Genomic DNA, 13,581 nt, shown 5'->3' with positions numbered 1-13,581 from the left:
ATCCACCTGCTACATGACACACATGTCCTACTCTGGACGTCACTCCCAGATTCGTGTTTTTGCATCGACTTTGTATGTAATTGCACTGCACAAAAAATTCGTACGAACACACCTTTACGGTCTGCTTGTTTCCCAGCTTCTGCATAACGAATCAAACAAAGGTTATCTCATAGGTCCTTTCACTTCTCCCGCATTCCTGTTGTCCTGCACCAGTCCAAATGGCATTGCAACTCGCAAATATTCTGGCAAGAAAAGGTTGATTTTTGATTTATCTGCCCCTCGTTCACGTCCAACTGCCAGCATCAACCGTTTGATTCCTCCCGAGCTATTTTCTCTCCATGTCTATGCCAGACAATGTGATTAAACTTATTAAGTTAGCAGGGCCAGGTGTTTTGCTTTCCAAAGTTGACATGCATTTAAAATCGTGCCAATACACCAATCCCAGTAGCATTTATTTGGTATCAAGTGGGATTCCAAATTCTGTTTTGCAGTCAGGTTAATTTTCAGATGCAAATGGAATGTCAATGTAAGCCATGTTGTGCAGAAAGACCACCAACGATTGTTCTTTTATCAACTCAGGAAGTTTAAGGTATCAAAGGCAGGGATGTGTGAAAGAGAGTGTTCTCACATTCTCAATGCTAAGGATGGGTCTGAAAATAATTAGACCTCTCTCATCCAGCCAATGCACTTGCTGTCCCCCTCCCTTCAGGAAAAAAGGTTATGTAGTATTAAGAGCAGAACGATTTGTTTCAGCAACAGCACATATCCTGAGGCAGTGAGGGCCCTTAACTCCTCATCATCAGTTCAGTCCATGAACTTAATTTAACTGTGTCCCTTTTTAATTTTTTAATGCACCAGACACTTGTGTTTTATTTACTCTGTTAGAGTATTTTATATGTTTATGCTGATGTTTTATTTATTTTGCTAGAGTATGTTTGATATGTCTACCATTGCTTGTGCTGACTCCCCTTTCTGTCCTTATGTTTTCATTTTAAAATATTTAAAGCTTAGAAAATTCTCCGACCCATCATCTCCTCTCTTTTTAACACCTGATAGTTATCCCATTTCTCAATCCTGGTTTATTCATAACCCAAGGCAAGTGCTTCTTGCCTTAGGTTAAGCCTTTAGCTCTACTCAGGCCACTCTTTCCAGATAGGAGCTGCTACTTCTGCGGCCATGCAGGGGATTTCATCCTCTTCTCTCCAACAAATGGGCTGCTGGTCATCTCCAGCTTACTCCACATACATTCGGCCTGACTCTGATGTCATCCTCTTTGCTCAAAAATCCCTCAAACCCTAAGAATCAAGGGGTAAGTAATGCATATAGCTGGTGGTGGTTGCTCATAACATTAACTTTATTCTTCTTTCATGTCATTCTTCTTCCTCTCTGCTGGCTCTAACATTCTTCTTAATCCTCTGTCCTTTAGCCTCCTATGGCCCTCTAGCCTTCACTGCAGGCTAAACATCTCTCTTCTATGGCCTTTGATAGCCCTCTAGCCTTTATCGCAGTCTAAAATCCTCTCTCCTTTGGCCTCTAATGGCCTTTAGTCTCCTCAAATTGTCTTATCTTTCCCCTTTCATCTTGATTCCTAACCATTGTACTCCATGTAGGTGAGTTAATTATGTTACTGTGTAATTGTCTGGTATGTTGTTTCATGATATGCTCCTCATCTCCTCTCAGAATTGGATCATTCTCGGCATGGTAAGAATGCTTTCATTTATTTTTGGGGATCCTGTCCTTTTATGCCTCATATCGATGGAGTCTAATCACCAAAATATGTGTTGAAATTCTCAATAAACATTGTTATTCATTCGAAATGCCTTCATTTACACCCCCACTTTCCCACGCTGTCAAAATCCTCATTCTCAATTCTTACATCACCATACCAGACCAATGACCTTTCTACCCGTGTGCCTCCAGCTTATCAGATCCTTAGTGCTGCTCTTTGAATATCATTGCAATATTCTGCACTCTGTCTTTCAGACCTACTATTGCGCAACCCACCTCCTCCCCATCACCACCATGTCCTCCATGTTGTCCAGAGAGACCCAACTAAAGGTCCATCAGCCTGGCTCATTCCACCACCTCCACAAGGGTCTAGATTCCAGGGGGATCCTGTCCTATCTCCTATCTTCATAAGGGCCTATGCTTATAAAGATGCCTCACATCGACAGTTCTTTCTTCTTACAATTTTTGTCTGTGTTAATACTTGGCATCTTCTGGACTCTGGTGTTCACAGTAAGTGCAGTTCAGAATATTCTCCTGGAGTTTTTTAGATGCAGAAATTGGTCTTTTTTCCCCATTATTACTTTCTCTAAATTGTGTGCTCTGCAGAACTGTATTCATAACACATCTTTCAGTCGGCGACTGTAATGAAGCCAGTAGTGGAGCCTGTACCAGCTCGCTTGGAAGCATATGAATCTATTTCATGTTTCTAAACGGCTGCATAATTTGGTTCATGCAGGCTAAATAAAATTTTCATTGTGTCTGCAGTGTATCTTTACTGCACCTCTTTTTCACTTTCTGCATAATATGGCACATTGTTTAAGTGGTAACATATCCTTAAATAATATCTGTCTGTGATTATATTATATAGTAGTATACAGTAATTCATTTAGTTTGGAAAGTGAGCAGTGGCAATAATTGGGGGCTGGGGATGGATGGGTATGAGGAGGTCCTGTTGAAAAAGAATAGCTTAGAGGAGCTCATTTAAAAAAAAAAAAAAAAGGAAGAAATGGACATGAACGATTTCATTTTTTGGGACTGTGAATTTAGTTCAAAATTCAAAATTGTGTGAACTAGTTCATTTTAATCTGTGTGAACCAGACTTTGAGCTGGCTCTTGTGAAGTGTGAGCTTGTACAACACTGAGTGTAGCCATGTAGCTTATGTATAAAGTTAAATGAGACCGACCTCCCAAGAAAGACAACAAAATCAGTCATTTCAGCAAGCCCACCAAAACGACATACAGACATACCTCTAGTGGCTGTAGCAATTAGGAATGCAGCAAAAGAGGAGATTAGGTGACATTATTATAGCGCGACTAAGTAAGAGGAGGTCGGGGTGGATGAATGCGTCAGCAAAACTCTGACTTTAATACAGGACATTGCTGGTTGTTTCCCATTTCCAACTGCAAGTCAACATTGGTTTTAAGCGATCACTGACAAAATTAGTATTATCTTCCTGAAAAAATCATTTTAATGTGGTTTTCATATGAAAGCTGTGTAACACATCATGGCCTTAACGCTCTGTGGAAAAATGAGACAGGAATGCAGAGTCTTGTTAAATCAAAGCCTTGAAGAGCACAAACTGCAGCATATGGTCATCCAGAACAATAACAAGCAGTACAAGTAAACACATGACAAGCAAAATAACTGCAAATGAGATAATGGGGGGAAAGAGGGAGTAAGAGAGGGAGCAGAGAATGCACTGAAAATGTCATTATGGTGAAGGCGAGGGTTTGCTTTAGAGCCGCATCTAGAAAACAAATGGACCTTCGAAGTCTGCATGGCTGAGGAGACTGTTTACACAATTTGCTTACGCGTGGCTAATGTAATAACTCACAGCAAATCTGCAGCCTGAATCAACACTATCATTTCTCACATGTGGGGAATTTGCTGAGATTAAAGCCCTTTCCAGTGACAAATGGGCCCTGTTTTAATTTTACCGAATCAATAACTTGTGAGACAGAAGCTAATTTTGTTGCTTTTTCATCTAAATTATCAATCGAGTTTGCCATCTGTGTTTTATTAGGCTGTATGAGACCACTTTGATTGCAATATGTAAGAGATGAAAGAAAGCTAAATTAACACGTGCTCATGTGATGTGTAGATTAGAAAGCAGCTGTTTTCACCGTGGCTCTTCTTCACGAAGGCATGGAAATTGATTGGATTTGCCTTGTACCGTTGCCAAAACAAAGCTGTCAGTTGCCTGGGGACACACTGCGCTTTGTAACATCAATCAGTGATATACATGCAGATATGCTTTAATCTGGTTGAACTCCAGCAACGACACAAACCAGGAAGTCAACAATCGAGCTTCTCAGACAGTATTTCAAAAAGAATCTAAGGTGATGAATATGTGCAGTTAGAAGCTTCTGGGAGATGGGGGTCCTAACATGACCTGCATATCATATGTTTGGAAGGTTGGCTTTAGTGGAGAGAAAAAAAAATACACCACAGACAAGTCCCAGACTGGATTTGGTTATGAATGTATTGCTGAATTGTCCAAGGACCCAAAGGATCTGAGGTCTGGGCCTCAGTGAGAAGTAACTTTAAGTAGGTTATTAAAACTGAAGGAATAGCCTTCACATTAATGAGAAATTAAAGAGAAATGTCACAAAACCTTTAAAGTGAGTGGTATCCTCAGGATGTTAAAGCCTGGTGCTTTCTGTAATCACCATGCAATATGGGCCCTTCAAATCTATGCATGTGGGCTGCTGGTAGCCCAAACACCAATTATCTTGTAATCACCCAAGGATTTGATGACACTTTATTAGATACTGTTATGCTGATACTGAACTGAAAAGCCATAATTTCCTGTTTATACAAATGCAATGTTCTTGTTGAGGACTGGAAGTCCATCGTAGAACAGTAAATAATTTCTACACAATTTTTCCTTCTATCTTCTGTAACTTTGTCAAAAGCTTCTGAAAAGGACAAAATGTTGAATGCAATACAATTGTCTTTTAATATCAAAAGGTAGCGTTTGCATTGCTGTCTGCCGCAATGTTTTCTTTATTCTACCGCCAGGAAATAGAAATGTTCTTTAACAACCTTAAACTGGAGGAAGGCATTTGGTTCATTGCGAACATCATACACAGGAGCACAAAATTCATTATATGGCCGTAAGTATGTGGACACCTGAACATGACATGCATATGTGGTTGTTGAACATATCTTTCCAAAACAATGGATATAACAACCTCCACTCTTCTGGTTTCAGGCTTTCCACAAGATTTTAGAACCTGTCTGCAGGGATTCTGCAGCCACAAGAGCATAAGTAAGGTCAGCCACTGTTGGGCGATGAGGTCAAGCTCAAGGTTAGCTTTCTAGTTCATCCCAACGGTGTTGGATGGGGTTGAGGTCAGAACTCTTTGCAGGCCAGTTAAGTTCTTCCACACCAAACTGGGAATGACATTTATGGAGCTGGCTTTGTGCAATGGGAAAGGGCCTTCCCCAAACTGTTGCCACAAAGCTGGCAGTACATTACTGTCTGAAATATAATTGGATGCAGTAGCATTGAGATTTCCCCTAAGTGGCACTACTTATTACTTAGAAAATATCCTCGATTAAATGAACATTACAACTTAAGGATATGAGACAGAGTAAAGAGCCTCTTACATAGGCAGCATCAGTTTAACTTTAAAAGTGTCACCTACACTGTCTCTGCTGCTTTGCAAAAATCTTTTCTCGCCTGCAAAAATCACATATGAAGTTCCATTTTTAGCACCTGCACTCATGTAGTTAGAGTCGCACTCCACTGCAATCGCAGCTCACATCTCAGCCAATTTTCATCTCTGCTCTTTTCACTTTCATCCCCCACATGAACTAAATTTCTGCCTGCCTGTCTGTCTGTCTTTCTGTCTGTCTCCCTAAAAGAATAATCATCACAGACTCTGAGCTTCCTCCAAATCCATTGTGATGGAGCACTTTATCATCCCACACACACTAATGGAGGCACAGAGAAAGAGATAGACAGGGGCCAATTAACATCTCTGTGCCAGACTTAAACCCCAGAGAGTCTCCGGTCGTGTCTCATGGTTTTCATTATGCAAAAGATCTTGTTCTTTACATGGAACTTGCATTAACTCAATTCAAGAAAACTGAAAACTACCTCACAGAAAATAAAAAAATCCAAAAACTGTTATTTTATATTGTTTCAAAACTTAACGTGTCAATCAATGCCAAGTGCTAACAAAAAGCGAATGATGTCATGGCCAGCAAATTACATGCAGACGTGGGGTCCCTGTGCTACACAATTGAGAGTCTGGGAAGACGTTGTATTATGCCCTATTCCAATTCTCCCCCAAAACGAACGATTTAGCCGACTCCTCAGTCTTCACCACTGGCTAAAAAACTTCTGTTCTGCTGCAGGATATGACTTCATCTCCAACTTCGATTACTTTTGGACTAACTCAAGACTGTACAGAGCAGATGGTGTGCACCCAAATAGAAAGGGAACACAGCAGTTGACTGCTAATTTCATCCAATTTATAGTCTTTAAATCATTCTGATATGCACCACGGTAACACCCGATCCACACCTATGTGTCTCCTGTTCTAACAGTGTGGGTCCTGCCACTGTGTGCTCCGACTCTCAAACCCAGTCTCTGGAACACTCTAGCCACAGCAGGCCTGACTCTGCCACAGCTGACAACTCTAACTATTCTGCAAGCACCTTAAAGTTTGGACTTGTCAATGTCAGATCCCTTAGTAATAAAACCTTAATTATTAATGATCTCATAACATCACACAGGCTTGATTGTATTCTCCTTACTGAGACTTGGCTTGATGAAACTGGGAGCAAGGGACTGATTGAAGCTTCTCCATCTGATTTCTCATTTTCACATTTTATCAGGTCAAACAAGAAGGGTGGTGGTGTTGCTGCCATTTTTTCAGATATTTTATCATGTAAAAGTGTCTTATTTGGTTCTTACTCTACTTTTGAATATTTAGCCCTTGTAATGAAATCTGCATATCCCTGTCACAGTTTACTGCCCTCCAAGGCTTAAAAAAGGCTTAACATCTGAAGTTACTGAGCTTTTATCTAAAATAACTATTGAATTTGACTCAATCCTTACCTCCGGCAATTTCAACATTCATAACACCACAGACCATTTCTCCAACCAGTTTGCTGACCAGTTTGATTTCATACAGAACACTGCCAGACCTACTCATAATCAGGGTCACACTCTTGACTTGGTCATTTCCAAAGACCTTGATATAACCCTAAACTGCACTCTAGATGTTGGGATTTAAGATCATTTCTGTATTTTTTTCAGTGTCGCTTGGATGACTAAACCTGGTCTAAAATCAGTTAAAAGGTGCTCCATCTATGCAGGCACATCTGATAAGTTTATCACTAGTTATACTAACTCTGCTAGGAGTACCTGGTCACATCCTGATATTTAATTCTGATTTTACTTCTGATTTTAATTTGTCGTCATTGTCTTTGTGTGACAATTTAGTTAATAATTTTAATCTTTGAGTGACACACATTTTACATGATATTGCACCTGTAAAAACCAAGATAATTTCTGGTAAATCAAAAGCACCTTGAAGGAATGTGGAGAGAGTGAAGGCACTAAAAAGAACCTGCTGCAAATCCGAGTGCAAGTGGCATAAGACAAAATTTCAGGCTGATTATATTCTCTATAAAGACTTGCTCTGTAAATATAACAAAGAAATAAAAAAATCTAGACAGCATTACTTTTCTCAAATTATTAGCAAAAATCTCAATAACTCTAAGTTTCTCTTCAGCACAGTTGATCATTTGGTCAATCCCTTCAGACCAATACCCACTGAACTCCACTCTTCACAAAAATGTAAGAATTTGCCTCATATTTTAAATCCAAGATTATTAACATTCAAAACAAAATTGTGGCTTCTTCTGCTGGTGCAAGTGACTTCTCTTCTTCCCCTCAGTGCCATACTGCCAACACTCTCCAGCTTCGCTCCCATTCAAAGTTATGAGCTGCAAGAAGTAGTACAATAGTTAAGCTCTGCTAAATGCGCTCTTGACCCAATGCCCACCAAGTTGTTTAAAAGCGCTCTCAACTGTTTGGTAGATGATGTCCTTGAAATTTTCCTTGGAATCTTCCCCACAGCTCTTAAACATGCCATTTTTACACCACTGTTAAAGGAGAGCAATCTTGACCCATTTGTCCTTGAGAACTATAAACCAATCTCAAACCGACCATTCCTTGGGAAAATTCTTGAAAAGGTTGTATATCAACAATTACACATGTATCTGTCATATAACAATTTATTTGTTGTTTACAAGTCTGGTTTTAGAGTTAACCGCAGTACAGAAACTGCCCTGGTCAGAGTTGTGAATGACCTTAAAATTAGCTCTGACAACCACAAAGTTACTGTTCTGGTACTTCTTGACCTCAGTGCAGCCTTTGATATGGTTGACTATGTAATTCTTCTTAAGTGTCTTGAACACTGTTTAGGCCTTAGAGGTACTGTTCTTAACAGGCTTTCTTCTTACCTTACTGGTAGATCTTTTTCTGTGGAGTCCCTCAAGGATCAATTCTTGGTCCTCTACTGTTTAGTTTGTATATGCTCCCACTTGGGTCCATCATTCAACAATACAACATATCATATCAGTCCTATGCTGACGACACACAGTTATACATATCTGTTTCTGCCAGCCACCTTAACCAGTGCATGATATCATCCAGTGCATTACTGATGTCAAATATTGGATGGCTAAAAATTTCTTGCAGCTAAATGAGGACAAAACAGAGATTCTTTTAGCAGGTCCGAAGGCTTTGAGGCACCAGATTCAGTCTTTGTTAACTCCCCTGTTGGTGAAACCCTGTGAGCCTGTCAAAAACTTTGGTGTGATTATGGACGCTGATCTTAACTTTCAGAAGCACATTTCCAATATCTCTAAGACTGCTTTTTATCATCTTAGAAATATATCAAAAGTTAGATCTTTCCTGTCACAGCCAGATTCTGAAAAGTTAGTTCATGCATTCATTTCCAGTTGACTAGATTATTGTAATGGACTCTTTGCTGGACTGGCAAAGCAAGTGCTTAATAAATTCCTGCTTATTCAGAATGATGCAGCTAGAGTATTAACCAAAACCAAAAGGTGTGAACACATCACTCCTGTTTTAATTTCTCTTCACTGGCTCCCAGTAAAGCAAAGCATTGATTTTAAAAAACTTCTTATTGTCTTTAAAGCTATGAACGGCCTAGCTCCCTCCTACGTTGCTGACATGCTCTCTGAATACACACAAGATAGACCCTTGAGATCATCAAATAAAGGTCTCCTCACTATACCAAGAATAAACTCTAAATCAGCTCATGATACCTTCAGTCATTATGGTCCTACTCTTTGGAATTCTCTACCACATGAACTCAGGTCTGTTACAACGGTGTCTTCTTTTAAAAGCAAACTAAAAACATATCTTTTTTTTTGCAAGCTTTTAGTTAGGTTAATGGGTCAAACCTTCATTTTAGAAACAGTATTATTATTGTTATTTCTTTTTTAATACTGATAATAATAATACTTTCTTACCCTACTCTCTTATTGTAATACCTTCTGACCTTCTAATATTATATGTTGTCTTATATGTTTTTATGTATGTAACCTTATTTTATGTTTTTATCTTATTTGTATTATATATAATGTTAATGTAATGTTATGTATTTTTGTCATGTATGATCTTTACTTGTTTTTAAGCATATTGAGTTTATGCCTATGCTATATAAATAAATTTGACTTGACTTTCTAGAAAATTACTGGAGTGTGAAAAAAATGTTTTTTCTACATTAATATATGTAATTATTACTTACGATATGTCAGACATGTAGACTTAATTGTACTGTCTTACATGACACAGCTGAACACTTTCAAAACTCAGTGACTGCAAGCTTTGTTCACATTTTTTAAGTGATGATTTCAAATCTTTCAACTAAAGAAAAAAAGATCAATTTTCAATCATCCATCAATAAAAATAGTTCTTGAAATGTGATGATACACATTTCTGACAACTAACACATTTTCAGATTTCCAAAAAACTCCTCTCAGGTGCTGGAGTGTAGTTTTTGTTGTTTTTTTTTACTTTTATTTAACAATTTTGTTCTATTTCAAGGGTGCATAAGATATTGAGATTCAGCTGCTGGAAATGTCCAAAAACACATTATTCTTTTTAAACATCGATGGCCAAAGCGCAAAACCTCCTATCTGCAGAATTTTCTGATTGACGGATTTCACTTTGGATGATGAGAACAAGGAAGGCTGCTCATATTCAGTCTGTCTGCAACATAATCCCACTCTTCGTTGTAACAGAAAAGTCACACTGGGTAGTTTTCGAAGGCAATGACATTGGACTTTGTTGTTGAGTTTGGAGGACTTTTTGACATGAATACATACTGCATAAAGAGATATTTTTTATATTCATTGTAAAACAAAATGAAGCACACACCAGCACACTTTTTGCTGGTGATGCTGATATTGGGTTGATAATAAGTAACCATGAAATTAAAATATATAATGGAGACAAGCAGCTCAGCAAGCTAGATTCAGACTTTCTTGGTACAAAAGTTCAGAATTAGCTCTGCAGACAGAAAAATAATAACAACAACTCCAGAAAATTGGTAGCAAACCTGCATGTGAATAATTGGCTGATTGCATCTTTAAAAAGATCCGACATCCATCAGAAAAATAACACCACACTGGCAAACACAGCCCTGGAAGCATTTCATTGTGAAAAGACAAGAGCTGAAATCATCAAAAACGGCATCAGAGCTAAAAATGGAACATGATTGACGCACATGCGCATATAGTAAGACAAGATGTAACCTTCACAATGAAGTAAACAGGAATGTAAATGATCAAAATGAAATGTTCACTGCTGTAGCTGAGCAAATGAGCATATGTTCACACAGGCTCTATCTCCCTTTCTACTTTTAGAACCCTCATCTTCATCTTCAGCTTCTTGTTTTTGTTTTCTAACTTCCTGTCTCCTCTCTTCACCCCTTTCCTTCCTTCGCTCATCGTCATCCTTTCCATCTTCTTCCCTCTCCCTTTTCCTCCTACTCCTCGTCTTCTTGTCATCTCTCTTCCTCACTCACGACTTTTGCTTTTTCTCATCAATTCACCCCATGCAAATGAAACCTTTCACACTTTTACACAGTATTTCTACAAATTAATTGTTTTACTTTATTATTTTTTTGTCTTGCATACATAAGATGTCAGTCAGTATTATTTTATTTTAATCATTTTTTCAACATTTTTTTAAAATATACATATGTTTTGTATATATACAAATGTACAGTATGTGTGCTGTTTACAGCCATCAGCAGGACATGCCATTACTTTATAAGCCAAAAGACAAATAAATAGGTTAGTAAATATTTACGTATTTATAAGGCACGCAAAAGTTACAAAGTGCTTAAAAGCATCAAACAAGCATGATAATAGGATAGATTTATAGTATCCACAATGTCTGCTACAGTATATTTAGATATTTATTATATACAACTGAATACTGTACACATTTCAGAGAAATCTGGCCATTTAATTATTGCAATATCCTGCTGTGGAAAAAAAGTCTTGGATGAATCAATCAACTCACTGACTGACCAGCTGATCCTGTCATGTGTTGAATGTGGGTGAACTGTTTAGTAACAGAGTAGTATACATGACTTTCTATTGAGTGCAGGCAGCCCCTGCAGATATGTTTCATAACATATATGAAATACTTTGAATAATCATTCGTGTTGAACATATTTTTTCCTTAAAAATATTCAATTACCGTGGTTAAAATGATTTAAATGACATCTACTCCTTCTCCCACTGAAAAATCTGGAATCTATGAATATGCAAATATTTGTCATTTCAAAGGTTTAGCTGCCGGAGACAAGATGTCTTCTACTGAACTGCTGAATCCAGTCTTAATGTATATGCACTGGAGGTTTTCAAGTTTGGATTTGGACAACGTTTGGTTTCCAATCAAGTTGTGATGTCACAAATCATGCTCATTTGGCATTTCTTAAACACAGATTTAAGGGGAACATAGGAACATTTCCCTCTTCAGCAAATAAATGTTTGTGCACATACGTCATTCTGCACAGTGAAGCCTAAAATCCAAGTAAAGTAACAATAATCAAAATAAATTTTTAAGTTTGGGATAAACTTTAAAGGCAAACTGACAGTTGAATTGTCCTCACTTTTTTGTGCAGGGAAATATGAACTATAATAATACTACTGGCATCTTTTTCAATTTCCATCATAAATCATCATAAAAAATTTCTCTGACATATTGGTGGAAACAATGTCTAAGCGTTAAGCTTCTGGATGGGCTTTTGACATTTCAGAGATGGCGTTACTAGGAGACACACTGTCAATGTGGTGCATTACTGACTGGAGCACATCACAGCCCTGAAGCCTACAAACACTGATGCAAGACTTTAATGCTCACTTCAATCAGTTTGATACTTGGGACAACAAAAGGCTACACCATCAGACGTCTACATTTTTAAAATCAACGTTGTCAACAGTATCTGACTTTTCCTAAATGTTTGGCTTTGAAAACAATGTAAGAACTGAATCAGTCAACTAACTGAGTCAACAAGTTTTTTTCCTCAACTCTGGTAAAACTACTTTTCTTGTCAGAGTCCTGACAAGAAAAAACCTTCATAAAGTCCCACTCCAGTCAAAAATCTTTTATTTCTTCTTGTTCCTCCAGTTGAGTGTTTGAGCTTCTCTGTGCAGAACGATGTATGTGCAGAGTTTGGTTTCACATTCAGGGGCAAAGTTTCTCTCTCTCAAAATCTGAGTTTAGGTCACAAGCATAATTTGTGACATCACAACTATTTTGGAGCCAACTGTGGTTCCAATATTCAACTTATGCAAGTGTGATGATATGATTCCCACACATGATGATGAGGACTTTAAAGATCCCGCCCAGACATACATGTTTTAAGATGTGATTAAAATATTCTACTTCAAAGTGATTGATTGATTGAATTGTTTATTTAAGTGTCCTTCACCTTTCTGGTGTCCAGCCCATATGGGCTTACAAGACACTAGACAAAAATAACCAAGATGGCCACATGACAGATCATAATGTACAGTTCCTCAAATTCAGAAATAAAGCATTTCAGAACATTTAGTTCATAGAAGAAATGTCCCGTTATGATGGATACAATGTTCTCTGTCTTAGCTGCTGAGCATCTCCTATAAATCTCGCTAAAATAAAAATTTCTATATTAAAAAGCCAACTCAACACATCAGCATCGGACAACCAAAACAAATCAGGGTTTTTCAATTCTGTCTTTTCAAACAAACAATCCCTCAAGTCGTTGTACAAAGGACAATGAAATACAATATGAAATTCATCCTCGACAACACCAAGATCACAAAAAATACATAAACGTTCCTCTTCAGGAATACCTTTGTATCCGCCAACCTCAGCTGCCAGTGGTAAAGTACCAGTTCTTAACTGAGCACACTGGGACCTTTGCCTTCTCTGTAAGTTTAGCTTTATATATGGTTCTGTATAATAATGTCTTCCTTCCATTGTTCCTTATAAATCTTTAATAATTTTTGTTTAAGTGTATTTATATTACACTGCAAGTTATTTCTGAAAATAAAATTCAAATCAGAAAGAGGAAATACTTCAAATAATAATTTGCGTCTAATATAATATTGTTAAAATCCTTCTTCCTCCTTCTCTGTATCACACTTGCATAAGTTGAATATTGGAACCACAGTTGGCTCCAAAATATTTGTGATGTCACAAATTATGCTTGTGACCTAATGAGAGAGAAGCTTTCCCTCTTCAGCAGATGAATGTGAAACCAAACTCTGCACATACATCGTTCTGCACAGAGAAGCTCAAA

Source organism: Thunnus maccoyii, chromosome 13 (assembly GCF_910596095.1).
Source record: "Thunnus maccoyii chromosome 13, fThuMac1.1, whole genome shotgun sequence".
In the NCBI taxonomy this organism is placed as follows: Eukaryota; Metazoa; Chordata; class Actinopteri; order Scombriformes; family Scombridae; genus Thunnus; species Thunnus maccoyii.
Note: the sequence above shows the minus strand (reverse complement) of the source record.